The sequence below is a fragment of the Panthera pardus genome, unplaced genomic scaffold, assembly GCF_024362965.1.
Source record: "Panthera pardus isolate Hobbes unplaced genomic scaffold, ASM2436296v1 HiC_scaffold_21, whole genome shotgun sequence".
Taxonomy (NCBI): domain Eukaryota; kingdom Metazoa; phylum Chordata; class Mammalia; order Carnivora; family Felidae; genus Panthera; species Panthera pardus.
The window spans coordinates 13,589,081-13,609,644 of NW_026526777.1; the positions used below are offsets into that span (position 1 = coordinate 13,589,081).

Here is a 20,564-nt window from a genome sequence, read left to right on the forward strand (position 1 = left end):
GGACCGCTGCCGCAACCAGGAGCGGTTCACTTTAATTTCCTCCCTACACCGCTTCCCTTCTGTGCCGCTTTATTGAAAGTTGGTTTAGGAGGTTCCTCCAGTGCCCCTTCCGGGCCTACTAACCGCGCCCACAGCTGGGAAGCGAGAAAAGCGTGCTCGGCGGTGCCGATTAGAGTATCTGTATCCTCCCCTCTCCCCGGGCACCACCGCCAGAGACTCACAGCGCGACACACCGGATCTGTCTCAAAAACTTAATCACATAATCTCCCTCTGATTAACCCTTGCCGTGGCTTCCAATCGCGAAACGAATAGAATGTCGCATTCTTCCCCTGGGTTCGAGGTGGCACGGGGCCCAGGCCACCCTCTCCTGCGGGCCTAGCTCTGGCTCCGACCGCGCAGAGCGGACGTGGTGTGCGGATCCCTTGCTTCCACGCGGTGCTCCTGCCTCCCTCCCCGGCCAGCTTCTCCCCAAGGCCAGCCTCTGCCTGTGCAGCGCCTCCAGGCAGCTACTTGCAATCTGCCCCTGCCCCTGCCCCTGCCGTTCCCCGCCCCCCCCCCCCCCCAAATTGTTGGCTCCTTCAAAGTAGGGACCATAGCTCATTCACCATTCCATCCCTCAGGCTAGCAAAGCTGGCCCAGAGTAGGTGCTCAAAAAACATCTTTGGAGGGGGTGAATTAATGAATGACAATACAACTATTGACAAAGTTGATAAGTCAGACCAAGACAGTAAAACTTGGCATCACGTTCTGTAGGCCAGATACATTCCAAATGAAGTCTTCTCTTCTTGGTTTTTCATACCTAAAATCTGTAAAGGAGTACAGATTTCTCATTTCCGCACATCCCAGCTGGTGTTTATGGGGGGGGGGGGGGGCGGGGGATTATATTTACATAACCCCAAACTCAATATGTTTTAAAATAAAACGCTGTTTTGTTTTTAACAGCACAGGAAGTGTTACATTCCAAATACAATTGGTGAAAAGGATAAAATTCCAGCATCAATCTTTTGAAAAGTGCAATTGCTGTCAACTCCAAAAGTACATCCCCTTAGGATATAGCTGGGACAGAGAAGTTGCCCAATCCTGGTCAGTGTCCATCTGCCATTCAGTGTCAGTCACCTGTGACCTGCTGACTTTCATACTTAACCCTTGCTTTTGCCTACTGTTCTACATTGAGTTCAAAACAAAGTTGGGAAAGCCTTGAAGAAAATTGCAGGCAAGGAAGCAAACCTGAGAGAGAAAGATGATTACAGTGCAAAGGAGGCGGTGTGGCATCCAGGTACCATTTGCCAATATTACTGAAGGTCAGCATTTTACATCTTAATGTGATGGTTTATTTATAAGTAGGGATTTACTATGTTTAGCTGCAACTGAAGTTGCTTGGGGGCTTGAACTGGTTGATGGGTATTCATTCAATTTTTTTCTTTTTTAAAAGTGACACAAAATAGGCTCCAGATTTTCCTGCAGAAATGTGATTTTCAGAAAGGGATTACTACTACTAAGTGGAGATTCCTGTATTAACGTATTTAATCTTCACAATAAGCCAGTGAGCTAGGTACTATTGTTCCTGTTTTGAAGATGAGGAAACTGAGGCACAGAGAAGATTAAATAATTGCTCAAGGTCATGCAGCCAGGAAGTGACAGCATCGCATTCAAACCTAAGTAGTCTGCTCCAGGGTCTGTTCAACCACGGAGCTATACTGCCTATTCATACCGTTGCACTTGTGCATTTAACAGGTAGGTACTGAGAGCAGACAATGGAAATTTCTGGCAAGCACTGGAATTCATAAATTTAAAAAATGACAAATTTCTGCCCTTATAATGAACTAAGATAATTGAAAGGTTTGCAAATAAAATATCCATTGTATGGTGGAAATGACTAAAGTCACCTATATCCTTGTATAAACATACCCATGACAGTTGTCAGCTTGTTACCTCTCAGTGCCACATTCACCCTTTTTGGCTGCTCTCTGAAAAAACAGGCAGATCCTTTAAATATTTTTCTGTTGCCTACCAGCAGGACGTTAAGCTTTGTCAGTAGAGGGCACTATAATGACATTATAAGAAGGAGCCCTCTTCCCAGGACGAGTATGATCCTCCATTCAGACTCCTGCCTTAGCTTTTCTATCCCCAAACTCCTGTGGTACAGGTAACTTCTCCAGCATCTGGTTTCTGCAATGCACAGTGGTCAGCAGTACCTAGTGGCCAGCAGCTTTCCCTGTCCAACCCTGTTATGCATCACATAGCAGAATACTTCCAGCAGGACACCTGCCCATGAACAATTTTCTCTGGCACCTTAAAGGGCAGCAATTTCCAGAAAGTTCTGGAGGGTAAATTTCCAGCAAGTGTTGCTGGCTCAGCCCCAGTGAGCCACTGCTGTGCCCTTTCCAACAAGATCTGAACCTCAGTTATGTGTGTGAGTTTGGTGAGGGACTTCTTCCTTGGGTGCTTTATTTCAGCTCTGGGGGTATTCTCTGTTCCTTTTATCTGCTGTTACTATACCCCTTAGAATTCTCTTCATTTCTGACTAGCCAATCCCTTGTTACTCCAATGCTCTGTTATAGTTAACCATTCTTTATATTAAACATTCCTATTTAAATTGCTAAGTAATTTTCATCTCCTGATTGGCCCTGACTGATACAAAGCTAGAATAAGTGGTGTGATGGAAATATTATCAGCACCCACATACTGTCCCTGCCTGCCTACAGCACTATTAGAAAGTTCCATAGAGGGTTAGTCATTTTTGGAAGAATCAGAGGAATTAAAGATTCCTTGTTAAAACACCAATATTTATAGGAGGAAAACAAATAAAATAATTTCTTCCAGGTGACTTGCTCCAGCTTGGCTGATGTCAGTACACTGAAGTGCTCTAAACTGAGGAACACAGAACAGATCAGAGGAAAGGTAATTGCACAGCGTATCTGGGGCAGAGGGCGCTGCTATCTGTCAAGGTCTGAATGCGAAAATGGTTGGACAGGGGCTGTGGATAGAGATTCTGGGTAAGTGATAGTTCAGGGGCTCTCTACACAGAGAAAAATCTATGAAGGGAGACCATAAAGAGAGAGAAGATATCTTAGTGACTATCAACACTGCTACTTGGGAAAGCACAAGAAAGAGGGATGGTGATAGAGAGTTAGGAGAAGGAAGAGCACCGCTGGGACAAATTCCCCCAAAGAAGAGATTGTCACTGATGTTAAATCCTACTGTGATCTCAAAGGAAAAGAAATCACAAAATTTAATTGATGTGTCACTTTAATGAGAGATATAAAGGAAAATTCTTAAAAAATGAGATATATATTGTGTTCCTAAAGGAGAGATCGAGTGTTGTGAAGTTATTTATTTATGCCAACCAAAATCCCATTTGAATAAATTTTGGGAGAGAAGAGGCAGAGAGTAATGTCTTGATAAAATAATTCTAAGATTCAAAATAAGTAAATGAGAATAATATTTTTTAAAAAGACGAGATTTGAGGTGAAGCTTCTCTGTTTAGATATTAGAATATTATAAGTGTATGGTAATTCAATTTTTGTTTGATGTTTACTTATTTTCGAGAAGAGAGAGAGCATGAGCGGGGTAGGAGAGAGAAAGACGGAGGCACAGAATCTGAAACAGGATCCAGGCTCTGAGCTGTCAGGACAGAGCCCAACACGGGGCCTGAAGTCACAGACTGTGTGATCATGACCTGAGCCAAAGTTGGACGCTTAACCGACTGAGCCACCCAGGTGCCTCAAGGGTATGGTAATTAAAATGTACAAATCAAAAGAAAAAACAAGGGTAAATGAAACAAATTCTAGAATATATAAAAACAAAATATTACACAGGAAGTATCATGAATAAAAAAGGGGCATTATGCAACACTTATTTCAGTAAAATTAATTTACAGAGAAAAATAAAATTAAAGGCTCACATCTTACACTAAAATTAATTCCAGAATTAAATATGAAACAAAATGTAAAAAAAAAAAGAAAAAATAACTGATTTATTGGGATTGTACAAACAACTCTCCAAATTTAAAATCAATGAGAGTGAGTTCTAAAAACAAGAACAATAGATGTAATATATAAAAACCAAAAACCATAGGGGCGCCTGGCTGGCTCAGTCAGTTAAGCACCTGACTCTTGGTTTCGGCTCAGGTCTTAATCTCTTGATTTCGTGGGCTCGAACCCCGCATCAGGCTCCGTGCTAACAGTGCAAAGCCTGCTTGGGATTCTCTTTCTCTCCCTTGCTCTCTGCCCCTCCTCCACTCACGCTGTCTCTGTCTCTCTCAAAATAAATAAATAAACTTAAAAAAAACTATATATCTAAAAAAAAAATAGCCAAAATAGCAAATTGGATGTGAACGAGACAGAAAGTTAATTTTAAGATGATTACTTAGAAGAATTCATATGATTTCTGCATCTGGTCAAGATGAAGTAACTAGAATCAAATTTATCCTCCCGTTTGAAACAACCAAACAATAGACAAAATACATGGAGTGGTGATTGGCGAGAACTAGATATCAGATAATGAAAGGTAATGATAACTGAGAAGTGAGAATTCTTCCCAAACCTAGGTGAGCCCCATAATTTACCCCAGCATACTTCTTCGAGAAAGTTCCCAGACCTTGGCATGGGGAGGGGAAATTTAAACTCACCCCGGAAAACTTTCCAAGCTGAAAAGATGTAGCTGAGAGTCAGGGAAGTCAAGGCAACTGGAACTGGCAGGGCAGAGTACCGAAGAGAAGAGAGAGAACTCAGGAGATGTGCAAAGAGGCTCCCGCAAGAATTTAGGTGACTACCCATCAATGCTTGCATGTGAGAAAATACCCAAGACCAGGGAAAGACCCACCCAAAAGAATTAGAGGTGATAGTTACCTATGCACATAGGGGACTAGGAATGATGCTTATTCCCACCAGCCAGACTAGAAAAACCTCACTGTTCACAGAGCATTTGCTATAGCACATGTCAGAAACTGTAACAGGATATGAGATTTTATTTTATTTGCAAGCCAACAAGCAGCCATGAAGGCTGGTGGAAGACACAACACTCCTAAGCATGAGAGGAGGAGTGTATTGATTATTTAGAGAAATCACAGTAGCAAGAGTATCTGCTGTTTTTCTAACAATTCTCTGAGTCCCAGTTCCCCCAGGGTGACTCAAAGAAGGCTAGATGAGCCTTGCACATGTGGTGGGTTGCCTTATAGGAGAGAAACTTGAGCTATTTCCGGTAACATCGAAAAGTGTGAAACACTTAAGGATAAAATATGTGAAAGATCTACCTGTGCACTGAAGACTACTGAGCATTGCCGAACAAATTTAAGGAAGACCCTCCAAAGTGAAGACGTATACCATGTTCACAGGTCAGCTGAGTCACTACAATCCTGATCAAAATTCTGGCAGACTCATTTGTAGAAATTGACAAGTTGATCTTAAAGTTCATATGAAAATTCGAAGGAGCTAGAAGAGCAAAATAAAAAACCTTGAAAAAGAAGACCAAAGTTGAAGGACCGGCACTATCTGCTTTCAAGACTTAATATTATAACCCTACAATAATCAAAGCAGTGTAGTATTGCCATCAAGGTAGACCAATAGATCAACTGAACAGAATGGAGAGTGAAGAAATAGCCACACACATATATGGAAAACTGATTCTTGACAAAGGTAGAAAGAAAATCAATTCAGCAGAGAAAGGATAGTATTTTCAACTAATGTTTTTGATAATTGGATATCCACATGCAAAAAAAAAAAAAAAAACAAACCCACAAAAACAGCTGCACTTCAATTCATACCTCACACCATACATAAAAATTGATTCAAAATGAAATAGACCTAAACGTAGAACATACAACTGTGAAGTTTCTATAAGAAAGCATAGGAGCAAGCCATTGTGAAAAAACTTACATACTGTGTGATTCCAACTTCATGACATTCTGGAAAAGGGGAAACTATGAAGACAATAAAAAGATCAGTGGTTGCCAGGGACTGGGGATGGGCAGGGTGGAGGGAGATGAATAGAACACAGGGGATCCTTAGGGTAGTGAGAATACTCTGTTTGATGCCATAAATATGGATACATGTGATTATACCTTTGTCCAATCTGTAGACTGTGTAACACCAAAAATGAAGAACAGTAGCATGAACCATGGCCTTTGGGTGATTTTGATGTGTCATGTAGCTCATCAATTGTAACAAATGTAGCAATTCTGTTGCTGGCTGGTTGGTAACAGGGAGGCTATCCATGTGTGGGAACTCTCTGTGCCTTCTCAAGTTTTCTGTGAACCTAAAACTGCTCTAAAAATAAAGCTAATTAAAATTTAAAAAGGAAGAAAGAAAGGTAGGAAGGAAAGAAGAAAGGATAAGGCACACACTTGTAGAAAATATTTACAATGTATATGTCTGATAAAGGATTGTGCCCAGAATATATAAAGAACTCTCAAAACTCAACCTTTATTTAAAAAAAAAATTTTTTTAATGGAAAAGATTGAGTTTTGGGAGTTCTTTAAACTGACACTTGATCAAAGATGATATACAATAGCAAATAAACACACGAGCTGTTCGGCATCATTAGTCACTAAAGAAATGTAAACAGAGCCGCCATGAGATACCATTACACTCCTTTTGGAGTCACTAAAATGAAGAAGACTGACCACACCAAATCTTGGTGAAAGTGTAAAGTGGCACTCTCATGCACTGCTTGTGAGAATGTAAAGTGACCGGCCACTTGGGGAAAAAGTTGGCAGTTTCTTAAACTTTAATAATTTATCGAGCTGCTAAATCACCAGAGGCTAAAGCCCATGTTACAGGCTGAATCATGTTCCCCAAAGCTCTTACATTAAAGCCCTACCTGCACTGTGACTATATTTGGAGATAGGGCCTTAAAAAAGATAGTTAAAGTTAAATGAGACCGTATGGGTGCCTCAATCCAATAGGACTGGTGTTTTTAAAAGAAGAGGAAGAGACACCAGGGATACATGCACGCGGAGAAAAGACCATGTGAGGACACATAAGAAGGTGGCCATTGATAAGTCAAAGAGAGATGCCTCAGGAGAAACCACCGTGCTGGCACTTTGCAGCCTCCAGAACTGTGAGAAAATAAAGGTATGTTGTTTAAGCTGCCTGTCCATGATATTTTGTCATGACACTTAGAAAACTAGTACTCCCATCCTATATCTGTCCTCCCATTAGTAAGATAAATTAGACCATCGTTCAGTCTGTAATAAGTCAGGTTTTCCGTTCCTTGCATCCCCAAATCATTACACAATATACTATGTGACCTTTGTCAACTTGCTTTACCTTGAAAAAGGTAAAAGTGTTTCAGTTTTCTTGTATTTAAAGATGAGTGGGGGATGCCTGGGTGGCTCAGTTGGTTAAGAGTCCCACTCTTGATTTCAGCTCAGGTCATGATCTCACAGTACGTGAGCTGGGGCCCCAGGCTGGGCTCTGCGCTGACAGCATGCAGCCTGCTTGGGATTCTCTCTCTTCCTCTCTCTCTGCCTCTCTCTCTCAAAATAAATAAATAAACTTGAAAAAAAAAAAAAGATGAGGCTACACTAAATAAACTTTTAAAATATTTTCAGCCTACATGTCTATGCAATTGTGGAATAAATTTACAAGTAGATTTTGTTTTTCCAAATCATTCCCCCTTGATCTAAAATCCATGATTCACTGGGGCACCTGGGTGGCTGAATTGGTTAAGCATCCGACTTCGGCTCAGGTCATGATCTCACGGTCCGTGAGTTTGAGCCCGGCGGTGGGCTCTGTGCTAACAGCTCAGAGCCTGGAACCTGCTTCAGATTCTGTGTCTCCTCTCTCTCTCTGCCCCTCCCCTGCTCACGCTGGGTTTCTCTCTCTGTCTCAAAAATAAATAAACATTAAAAAGATATTTTAAAAGGGGCACCTGGGTGGCTCAGTCTATTGAGCTTCTGACTTTAGCTCAGGTCATGATCTCACGGTCTGTGAGTTTGAGCCCCACGTCAGGCTCTGTGCTGACAGCTCAGAGCCTGGAGCCTGCTCCAGATTCTGTGTCTCCCTCTCTCTCTGACTCTCCCCCATTCATGCTCTGTCTCAAAAATAAATAAGCATTAAAAAAAATTTTTTTAATCCATGATTCATTGACTGACATTAACAACTCAGGCAACAACAGATGTTGGTGAGGATGTGGAGAAAGAGGATCTCTTTTGCACTGCTGGTGGGAATGCAAACTGGTGCAGCCAGTCTGGAAAACAGTATGGAGGTTCCTCAAAAAATTAAAAGTAGAACCTCCCCATGACCCAGCAATTTTACTCCTAGGTATTAAAGGGATACAGGTATGCTATTTTGAAGGGGTACGTGCACCCCAATGTTTATAGCAGCAATATCGACAATAGCCCAAAGTATGGAAAGAGCCCAAATGTCCATCAATGGATGAATGGATAAAGAAGATGTGGTTTATATATACAATGGAGTATTGCTCAGCAATCAAAAGAAATGAAATTTTGCCGTTTGCAACTATGGAACTAGAGGGTATTATGCTAAGCGAAATTAGTCAGTTGGAAAAAGACAAATATCATAGGACTTCACTCCTATGAGGACTTTAAGATTCAACACAGATGAACATAAGGGAAGGGAAGCAAAAATAATATAAAAACAGGGAGGGTGAAAAACATAAGAGACTCATATGGAGAAAAAAACACAGGGTTGCTGGAGGGGCTTTGGGGGGTGGAGTGGGCTAAATGGGTGAGGGGCATTAAGGAATCTACTCCTGAAATCGTTGCACAATATGTTAACTAACTTGGATGTAAATTTAAAAATAAATAAATAAATAATTAACAATAAAATCAAATCAAAATAAATCCATGCTTCAAGACTAAAATGCAAACCTCTGCAAAAATAGTTAATAGCAGTAATCTGACATTAAGAATACTAATACAAACAATATAATGTGGGGTTTTTTTCCCAGACTCTAGTTTGAAAGTAGTCACAGAGTGCAGAGAGTATCAAGATGAACCTAAATCCTCGTGTGTCGACAGGTTCTGAACACAGCAGCTAGTAGCCTTCCTTTGTGGGGGACAGGGACTCATAGATTTAGATGCCTACAAGTGTATGGCATTCTGCGTCTCCTCAGGACATTGACCCTTTGGACAGAAGAAATTACTAGTAATAATTTTTCACGTGTGTCTTAAGACTTTTGAAATCCATTAAGAGGCAAGTAACTAGAACTCCATTTTCTCACAGACTGGGGAATCTTGCTCTCTTTCAACGTGTTTTTTTTTTTTTTTTTTTTTTTTTTTTTTATTTTTTTTTTTTTTTGGGACAGAGAGAGACAGAGCATGAACGGGGGAGGGGCAGAGAGAGAGGGAGACACAGAATCGGAAACAGGCTCCAGGCTCCGAGCCATCAGCCCAGAGCCTGACGCGGGGCTCGAACTCACGGACCGCGAGATCGTGACCTGGCTGAAGTCGGACGCTTAACCGACTGCGCCACCCAGGCGCCCCGGGAATCTTGCTCTCTTAAGGAAAAGTGGAACTACCTCCAAAGTTCAAGTATTGTAGACTCCTTTGGTTCATAAGGCTGTTTCTGAATCTCACAATCTTTATTTTTAAGGATACATGTCTCCGAATCCTTTGGAACATCCTTAAAAAGAGGATAACTTTCCTTTCTTTATTCTCCCCCAACACTGAACTTCTGCTTTAATTAAGGCCCAGGCAGTAGCCTCATTATTTCTAACCAGACTGAGGCAATGTTTGATTGTCTTTTTAGAAACATTCCTGTAAACAAGAAAGGGACAGATTACATCATCTGGTTGGTGTTAAACAACAGAACAGGTGAGTACTGGCAAGACGAATAGGCTTTATTTCATTTGAACAAATTACTCTTGGACTCCTGGTCTCAGAGCCTGCATTAGTGAGACAGGTACTATCATGCATCAAGGAGACATATTCCACCTTGCATAAAACCTTTCCATTAAAAATTCACCTCACTATGGGATTTAACAGTCTCTTAGGCAGTATCCATCAACAACGACAAGATTTGCCCAGCATTTCTGAATGATCAAGCAAACAAAAGAAAAAGTGGGCTACTTTGATCCCTCCAGACTTTTAGGTTCTCATTTCTGCTAAGAAAGTTCATCCTAATTGTATACAAGGAACTTCTTTCTCATTGTGACAGGTAAACTTGACCTGTGTGTCCCTATTAGATCAATGACACAAGTGAAAGAGGCATTAAAGCTGGGCGTTTTTATTCCATCCTTCCGAAGTTGAACAGCCACATCATCCAAGGCAGGTGACTATTTGTGCAATGGTAAAGTCCCAGGGTTAAGGCTTCCTAGGCAGGTCATTTATTCCTCAAATATTTAATGAGCTCTTACTATGCACCAGGTTCTACATTAGGCACTAGGGATTCCTAACAAAACGGACAAGATCCTTGTACTTATGGTGCTTGCATTCTGTGTGAGTGAAACATAAGTAATAAGTAAATAAAAATAAATAGCTACAGCTAGTGATAAGTGTCAGAAAGGTAGTAAAATGTGATAATATAATAGAGAATGGTTTGGAAAGAGGGGTGGCTGGAGTGAGATACTTTGGAGAGAGGTCAGAGAAACTCTTAAGGAGATGTCATTTGAGCTGGGATATGAGTGGTGGGATTGAGACGGCCATGTGACAATCTGGGGGAAATTCTTTCAGAAGAAGACAACAAGCTCCTTTGGGAAACAGAAGCCTGCAGGAGTAAAGCATAGTGATCAGGGGAGGTGTAGCTCATGCAGAGGTGACAGGGGTCAGAAGGGGCCAGATCAAGCATATCTATGGCAGACACTCAACTTTATCCAAAGAGAAATGAGGAGCCTTGGTATGATTTTAACACAGTGATAATAGGATCAGAACTCATTTCTCAATGACTCTTTTTTAGTTCTGTTGGAAATTGTCGGAGTCAGAGTATAAATGCTCAGGCCAGAGAGGAGGTTACTGTAAAATTCTATGTGAGAGATCATGGTGGCTTGGAATAGGGTGGAAATAAATTTAAATGGACATATAAGGAGTTAATTTTAGAGGTGGAAACAAACAGTTGTTGATGGATTGGATGCATACAGGAAGTAAGGGAATAAAATATTATGCCTAGATTTCTTACTTAACATCTAGGTGGATGATGATGCCATTTGTTGATATAGGGAAGGCTGGGGAAGAGCAGCTTTGCAGAAAAGATTGTTTCTATCTGGACTTGTTAGGTTTAAGATCTTGATATCTAAGTAAAAATGTTGACTAAATAATTGGATGCCAAAGGAGAGGCCAGGGCTAGAGATATGAGGTATAAAATTTGACAGCATCAATTTGGTGGTTATTAATGCCCAGGAACAAATGAGAAAAAAGGAAGGCCACAATCCAGTGGACAGGAACTCTGGTATTTAGAGACGAGGAGCTCTAAACATATAGCCAGAAAGTAGAAAGAATTGGGAAATTAGGAAAGCGAGAGAGGAAAGTGTTTCAAAAAGGAAGCAAGCATCATCTTTCATAGATACTGTTGTGAGGTCAAGCTAGGTGAGGACGGGAATGTATCCAAAGAGGAGATTACTAGGGAATTTGTCAAGAGTTCAGTGGAATGACTGGAAAGAAAGCCCTGGCAGAGGGAGCTAGCAAATAAAAGACTCTGGTTTTCAGCAAGATGGCAGACCATATGTGCAGAGAAATGCCTTCTGGTATGGAGAACCTAAAAATAATTGCTTAGGTTATTTTAGATGCTTAATAACTACTTATTAAGTGAATAAATGAATGACTCTAGGCTCTCCCAGATGGCCCAAAATAAACACAGTATCTAATGCCCCAGCCCCTTTTTTTGGCAACCCTTATGATTTCATTAAAAACTCAGGTCTGAAGTTAAATCTGCTTTCCATCTCATTGGGCAGGAGAATTGGAGCACTTTTGCCTCCTTCTGTGGGATGGATGGGAGTGGGTTGAGGTGGAAGATCTGCTTCCTACTAAGAGTCAAGTCCTATTCCAGAATAAGTAAATCCAAATCTCTGGGCATAGGGTGTCAGCACTGGTATTTTTTAAAAGCCCTCTGTCCCGGCTGAATCTGATGCACAGTGAGAGTGCCACAAGTCAATGTGAAGGCTGAAGTAACCAATGATGGTAGCAGGTGCTACTATCCTTAGTAAATACAGTGCTGAGATTGAGGCCAACACAGTAAGGTGAGTAGGGAGCAGACATTTCAGGAAAATGTGGTTTTAGAAGAGGAGAAGCAGGATTAGCAGAGAAGAACATGAAGAATACTTGAGCTACTTTAGGTACAGGTGGAAAAGATAAACAAGCCTTCCTATGAGGAACTTCCAAGGTCAGCCAACTTCCATCTAAACAAGGGTATGAAAAGAATCCTGAAAGAAGAGGTTAAAGATGTAGAGGGTTTGCTGATGGCAATTCTGGTTGATGTAGAGCACAGTAAAGGGGTTTGAAAGGACAGGAAGTAGAGAGACTGGATCAGGTAAGGAATCTTTGAAGGAGCACTGGACAAGTTTCTGGATGAAAATGGATGATCCAGAAGCGGTGACTGAGGGAAACAAGGAGATGCAGTAACGATGGCGTTCATCTGATCATCAATATTGGAAGATGAGCAAAAGTCACATACAGTCCAGAGTCCAGTCTTTGGTGGATCTGAGCTCACTGTACAAGTATGAAATCCCATGGCAATCTAGGAGGGATGATCTCAACTGGGAAAGTTGGTCTGATCGTCTGGTGGTGACTGTTTTCCACTCAGTATGGCTTCCCTATACTGCCGCCTTAGGGTAACCCACCACTCCTTGTTCTGGTTCCCAGGAAATGCCTCTGCCCTCCTCTGTTATTCTTTTATTCTTTTTTTTTAATTTTAGAGAGAGAGAGAGAGCACACATGCCCAAGTGGGGGAGAGGGGCAGAAGGAGAGAGAGAAAGAATCTTAAGCAGGCTCCACACTCAATGCAGAGCCTGATGCAGGGCTTGATTCCATGACCTTGGGATCATGACCTAGGCTGAAATCAAGAGTCAGATGCTCAACTGACTGAGCCACCCAAGCACCCCTCCCCTTTGTTATTCTTAAAAGTATTCCCTACTCTTTCTAACACCACTGGGACACACAATCTCTTAGGAAAAAACACATGATTTTACAAAGACTTGAAGAGCGACGGATTTCAAACAGCTTGCTTATCACTCTGCAACAGTCCCATGATCAATGTAACTGCAAAAGCCTAGGTGTCTGCTCACAGCTGGAAAGGAAGGAGAGATTAGAAAGCATAAGACAAATTAATGTCTCAAAATTATTATCCATACTCACCTTACAGGAAATATTTAGTTCGGGCAAATGTTAACTGAAAATCATAGTTATCATAAGGAATCTCCATTGTCCTACGGGGATCTGAAATTATCTTATATATTCATTTATTTCATTCAGTCAAAAAGTACTTTGGGCTACCTTTCTTAGACAGTATTCTGTATGCTTATGATATAGCTAAGAACAAGACCAAAGAGGGCATTCTTCTTTTAGAGATTATATTTTTGTAGGAGTGGGTAGACATAAATCCTATCAACCAACCAAGAAATAAACCAGAAAAATGTCAAGTAATGATCCTCTGAGGGATTCTCTCACAGAACTCTTACCATGTATGGTAAATACCGCCATTTGCCTTCTTGCCAGAAACTTACTTAGGTCTTGCCTCAAATAAATAGGTCTGGACAAGTCTTGCCCATTCTCTCCCTCTTTTATGTTTATTAAGGTATCATTTACATACACTAAAATATGAACAATTTGAGATGCATAGTTTGTTGAATGCTTGTAATTTTATAAACCTGTGTAACCACCACAATCATCAGGATATAGAAAAAATCTCCGCTCCCTGAATTCCCTTGTGTCCCTTTGTATTAGATTTCCACAGCCCACCATCAGCGCCTGGCAACAACTGATACACTTTCTGACACAAGAATGTTGCCTTTTCTAGAATTTCCTATGAATAGAATTATACAGTATGTAGACTTTTGTATTTAAGTTCTATATTGTTTCCTTTTTTAACATTTAATTAAAAAAGTTTTTTTAGACAGAGAGAGAGAGCAGGGGAGAGGGACAGAGGGACACAGAGAGAATCCCAAGGAGGCTCTGCACTGAGGGATCATGTGCAACCTGGGATCGTGACCTGAGCCTGAATGAAGAGTTGGATGCTCAACTGACTGAGCCACCCAGGCGCCCCTTTAAGTTCTATTTTTATTGACTACGTAGTTGTCATTTCATGAGCACCATCTCATTGATTCAGGAAAGATAACACATTCAGCTTTATCTACAAAGATAGAATGTTTCCAAACTAGTTACTTTAAAGCCATCCCCCTCATTTTTGTTAATTGCACAATAAAGCACTGTAGACAAATGCTCATATAATACCAAGTGCTATGAGATCGATGGCAGGGATATTGAGTTTCTTGCTTCTAATTGACCATATGTGTCACAAAATCTCCCTACCCCTTCCAAAAAAAAGAAAAAAAGAAAGCAAGAAAGAAAGCAAGAAAGCAAAAAAGCAAGAAAGCAAGAAAGAAAGAAAGCAAGAAAGAAAGAAAGAAAGAAAAAGAAAAGAAAGCAAGTGAGCATTTGAATGCAGTAATACCCATCTCTTCCGTGCTTAGCCAAAGCCTGTAAATTTTTGGCACATCAGGACAAAGTCATCAATATATGGATACGATTTTAAAATAAATAAATAATAAGTTGTAAAATAATAAGTAAAAATAAAAACTCAAGTGACTTCTCGACTTATGTAGATTTCCCAAATATTTCTATTTTTTCAAAATTAAATTTGCTGTATTCTTTTTCAAAATTAATAAAAACATTTTAATTTGTTGTATTCTTTACAACAAATTGATAAATTTTCACTGTAAGAGTTTTTAAAAGATGTATATAAAGAAAAATATATTTACTTATATTTAAATATAATTTGCATCATAAGCTGTGTATAGTACTTCTCTACTAAATATTATGACATGAGGATTTTTGTCATCAGATTTTCTGCCATCTAATTACAATATTGCTAGCACCGAAATATTCTTTCCTTTCAGTACCTGGAAGGGAAGCTCAGCACTGAGCACCGATGTTGTTACCCTACAGGTTTTTCAGGAATTATTTCTTATTGAATTTATGGGTATTGGTTACACTTCCTGGGATCAAAACATGGGCCCAGCATGTGGCACAGTGCGCCATTCCACACCCTCAGGCTTCTTTGTCCAAAAAAACAGGGATTTTTGTTTTTGGAATCTCTGCTTCACAGATGGTTAATAACAGGAAGCTCGAAGTTTAGACAATGGAGAGATTTGTCTACCCTGCCAATCTTGGTCTGAATATTTGCTGCCTAGTGGTGTGAGAAAAACATTTCTATTTTCAGAATGATCCTGCACCTGGACAGAAAAGGATCACAATATGCACTGAGTCAGGTGACGGAGCTCCCAAGTTGAGAAAGAGATTCAGGAACAAATCACCAAAAGACAAATCATTCATTTGTGGGCAAAGGAATTTATGTTTCTGTTGCCTCTCATGGCCATATAAAGTCATAGAGGGTTAAAAAACAACAACAGGCAATCTTGTAGATTTTATTTCTTTTTACTCATAGAATTTTAATGCTTGCAATCCTTCAATAGAAGAGACTGAGTTTGGTTGAGATACTCCCAAGGCCACACAGGAGGAGGAACATTCCAGCACTCATGTGCTTGACTCCCAGCTCTGTGTTCTTCCTTCTGTGCCATGTTACCTCTCCATAGATAACAAGATTGGCTTTTTCAGGCTCTAATGAAATATTAACTTTCCAATTTCTTGTACTCTGCTGCCTCGGGGTGCTGTTGTGGTATTGATAGAACTTTTCTTTAAAAAAAGAATTGGGTGTGGTCATGTGTTTGATCAAGCCCAATTATAGTCATTATCACAAGAAAGAAAAAAAATGGCCATTATCGTAACAAATACCTTCTAAGGACATTGCCTCCTTGGCTTTTCTGATTTTTCTTTCAAGTTCTTTTCATTTTGTCATTTCAAATGGATTTATTTATATAAAAGTGGAAAACGTGAAATTTAATTTTCTTTTTTTTTAAAGTTTATTTACTTATTTTGGGAGAAAGATAAGGCATGAATAGGGGAGGGGCAGAGTGAGAGGGAAAGAGAGACTCCCAAGCAGGCTCCAAGCTGTCAGTGCAGAGCCTGATGCAGTCACAAACTGTGAGATCATGACCTGAGCCAAAATCAAGTCGGTTGCCCAACTGACTAAACCACCCAGACACCACAAAACTTAATTTTCTTAAGAAGGAAACTAGACAACATTGGGCCTTGACTTCACCAAACTCATTGCACTAGGACCTTGTCATTGCACTGGAAGAAGGATAATTGGATGAAGAATGTTAAGCTTTGCAATAGGAGTTAGTAGCTAGCTTCACTTCCAGAGTAGAAGTGTGTCCATGAAGCAAGTGATTCTCTTAGTGACTTGAGACCAGATTCAGATGTCCTAATTCAGACATTTACATATAGCTCTAGGTTGAAACGGTACTGCCTTTTCGTTATGTATATTTACACACAGTTTTGAAGGGGTCTTATTAAATTGTTCCTGGAACACTGCTGGCTTTAAGGACACTTTGATGACTTTCTGAAGGAAAAAGTTTTCTTATAGGCATCAATATTATTTCCTGAACTTGCCATTGAATAAGGTTCACAACTATAAAACTAGATATTTAGAATTGCTTTGGATCAGGAGGAGGTCGCAAATGGCCACCTGTCCACAAGGTTCTTTAATACGAGGAATATTAATAGAATCCCTGGAGCTGGAATTTCGTAGCTGGAAAACCCATCAATAAAATTCTTGCTACCCTTTGAATATCCATTGATGATCTGTGTCTCACTCACAGGAAAACCAATAAGAATAAAATTGTATATTTTTAATTTCATGGTGGGATTCAGTAATGGCCCAATTATGTTCAGGCTTACCTAGTAAAGGGTCTCTGTAATTAGTGTATAGAAATTGCAGGAAAGCTATGACCTTTTGTTCCTTCTTCTAATGGAGAAAGGCTTGTACTGTGTGAGGGTGGGCATAATGAGATTGTTACTGAAATCCACTAAGTAGGGTAATAAATATATTCTGACGACTGTTGATTTTTCTGTGAGATAACCAAAAGACCATACTGTGGCCTTCAGCAGATGCTTAGGCCATGGCACACTTAACAATTATATTTCTTTTCCTTTAAAACTGAGATTATTCCTGAGTTTTTCTTGTGAAATAAAGATCAACGTAAAGACGCTAACAGCTTTGACAAGCTTCTAGTAATCCTGCTTCCGGGACAAACAGGTAGGTAATCGAAAAGGGCATGTGTTGCTTGAGTTTCACCTCAAGTGGAAATCAAACAGTGTCCGTCAGATCACAGTTCCAAGGTCAACCTTAATAAAAAGTGTAGAGTTAGAAATTACAGGGATAAGCAATAACTGATAAGCAAAGAAGGTTCCTGGATCTGAAAAAAGGATGCAGCCAATTGAATCAGACACTAACAGGAAGTCCTGGCTCTGCTGGTTCTTTCCTAGGTCTTGAGCAGGGTCAGATAAAACAGTGAAATGGTCATTTACAAAATGCCTGGCAAGATTATCAATACTATTCATATTTTGCTTCCTAATTCCTCTTGAATCTATCAGCTTCTTTCCATCCTACTGCCACTATCTTGGTCAAAGCCTCCAAAATCCCTCCTGTGGACCTCTTGCAATGGCCTCCCCGTTGGTCTCCGTGCATGCGCTAAGCAGAGTGATTTATTTTTATTTTTATTTTTTTCAAAATGCAAGTCGATCGTAGTGACCTCCTGTCCTTTTTCACGTGGCCTGCAAGTGCTTCTCCATCCCAGAGAGTATGTTCCTTAAGGGGCCTTTTGGCAGTACCTGGAGACCTTTTGGTTGTTACACTGGGGTGTACTATTGGCGTCTAGTGATTATGCTGCTAAACATCCTGCCACGCAAGGACAAGCCCCCGCAACAAAGGATTATCTGACCCCAAATGTCAATAGTGCCGAGGTTGAAAATCTTGGCCACACCCCCGCCTACCTCTCAGCCTTATCTTGGACTACTCTCCTCCTCACTATGCTTCAGGCTTGCTGGGTTTCTATTAGTTTTACAAGTATGCTATCTTATCTCCCGTTTCTAGGTCTTTGTAGTCTTACAACTCCTACTCATCTAAATGTTACTTGAAAAGTCCCTTTTTCATGGAAATCTTGCCTGATGTCCACCCAGCCTCTTATACACTAACAAGCATGGCTAGGGTTATTTCAAAGCCTGAGGAGGGAAGAGTCTACAAACTTAAAATCTTCAGTATTTGCAGCCATATGGACACCAGTTCTGGAAGGGTCGAAGAAGACATATCTAAGTGCTGCTGCTGCTTCCAACCTTACGTTTTCTATTTAGAATGATTATTAACTGACAAGCTTTTTACTCTGATAAATACCAAGTACCTTCTATGTTCCGGGGATTGTGTCAGGTGAGGGGCAGAGGATTACAAAGATGCCCATGATACACTCTCACATCGTACGGTTTAATGTTCAAAGTGCTATACTTGTTGAATGAAGACGAGCAGACCAGGATGTGACTAATTTGATCTGTACTGGTGTTCATAATCACACAATAAATATTTATTAAGTATTTGCTGAATGCCAAACATTGTGCAAGATGCAGGGATACAAAGGTAAATAGCAAATTGTTTTTACTCTTAAGGAATTTCCAATCCAGTGGAAATAGTAGCTAATATTACTGGGCTTTTCAACGCCCTTCACATGTATTATATCTTACCCATTCCTTATACTTTCCCCCATGGATTAGGTATTAACCTAATCAGCCCCAAATTAATTAGCCCCAAATTAATAGAGGAGGAAACTGAGATTTGGAGGAGAATGACACTTCTTGAGTAAAGTTTCTGTGTCTGACTTGTAACTCCAGTATCCGGCACATAATGGGTGGCCAGTATAGAAAAGATCCTATTTCCAAGTAAGATCACATTCACAGGCACCAGAGATTAAGATTTCAACATCTGTTTCTGGGGGAGACAAGTCAACTTACAACAACCGCCTCCCCTCTCTTGTTCCAGTGTGTCTTCCATCCTTCTTTAAAGTTTATTCATTTATTTTCGAGAGAGAGCGAGAGAGAGCGAGAGAGAGCGAGAGCACAACCGACTGAACCACCAGGCACCACATCTTCCGTCTGTCTTTACGCAGCTGGCAGCCATTCTTGATGTCGACCAGGATTCATGCTCCTAGATGTTGCATGACTTGGAATACATTTGAGCTGCCTCTCCTGGAGTGGACGCTGTTTGGATCGATGCTAACCCGCAGCTTCGGGATTTGGGCTGCTGGCCCTTCTTTGTTAGGAGGTGAGAGTGGGCCGAATGAGGGGCTGCGGGAGCAGGGCCACATGAGTCTCACAGTTTCCAGCTCCCCTGCAGATGTTGTTGATTACACTTGTGTTTGCTGTTGGAAGTGAGGCCTACACATAGCTCTGCCCAACGGCTATTCCACTTATGACAAATCTGTAGTCATATCGCACCCCTCTTGACACGCTTTTCTTTGTTCTCTATCACACTCAAACTCAGACAAAAGAAAGGACAAAAGTAAGTACTTGCACCTAAATCCTGATAGTATCATGCTTGAAGTCCCGGTTGCAATTCCCTGTATAAAACACTTTTTTTTCTCTCAGTAGTAATACTTTGGGGGACCATCAGATTCTGAAAGGGAGGAAGATTTTGTTGTTCTTTTTTTTTTTAATGTTCATTTATTTGTGTTGAGAGAGAACGACAGAGAGAGAGGGAGTGAGAGAATCCCAAGCAGGCTCCGTGCCATGAGCGCAAAGCCCAAGGGGTGCTCAATCTCACCAGCAGTGAGATCATGACCTGAGTTGAAATCAAGAGTCGGACACTCAACTGACTGAGCCACTCAGGTGCCCTAGGTTTTGTTCTTGATTGCTGTATAACTTTGAACTTACCACTATTCTTTAGAGTGCAGAGATGAAGAATTCAAATACATATATATTTATATATATATATATTTAAAATTTTTTGTTTATTTATTTATTTTGAGTGAGAAAGAGCATGAGCAGGGAAGGGGCAGAGAGAGAGAGAGAGAGAGAGAGAGAGAGACTCCAAAGCAGACTTTGTGCTGTCAGTGCAGAACCTGACCTGGGGCTTGGTTCCAGGAACCACGAGATCATGACCTGAGCTGAAATCAAGAGTTGGACACTTAACTGACTAAGCTACCCAGGTGCTCCTATATTTATATATATATATATATATATATATGTGTGTGTGTGTGTGTGTGTGTGTGTGTGTAGTTTACACGGAATGTTACATTAGTGTCTGGTGTACAACATAGTGATTCCCCAACTCTATACATCATGCTGTGTTCACCACAAGTTTAGCTACAATCTGTGACCATACAATGCTATAACAATATCATTGACTATATTCCTTATGCTGTACCTAATATTAGACAAACTCCAATATTAATGTAGAGTTCCCCCCAAAGGGGACAGTACACCAAGATTCCACTGTTTTCATGTTTTCAATGTAATTGAAGGAGGGGACTCTAGTGTAATAGAAACTGTATACCTGAGTAACTAT

At 40.6% G+C, this 20,564-nt stretch overlaps 1 long non-coding RNA gene across 4 annotated transcripts in view; it reads left to right on the forward strand.

Annotated features, from left to right (window-relative positions):
• The first annotated feature begins 947 nt into the window (after window positions 1-947).
• LOC109276579 (uncharacterized) overlaps window positions 948-20,564 on the forward strand; it is a 31,360-nt gene continuing 11,743 nt past the window's right edge. For 3 of the 4 annotated variants that reach the window (XR_008424545.1, XR_008424546.1, XR_002084734.2), the window contains exons 1-4: window positions 948-1,301; window positions 2,824-5,335; window positions 6,905-7,073; window positions 19,168-19,322. This is a non-coding gene — a long non-coding RNA (uncharacterized LOC109276579). The remainder of the gene's footprint in view (window positions 1,302-2,823; window positions 5,336-6,904; window positions 7,074-19,167; window positions 19,323-20,564) is intronic. The other variant, XR_008424547.1, reaches the window with a different exon arrangement.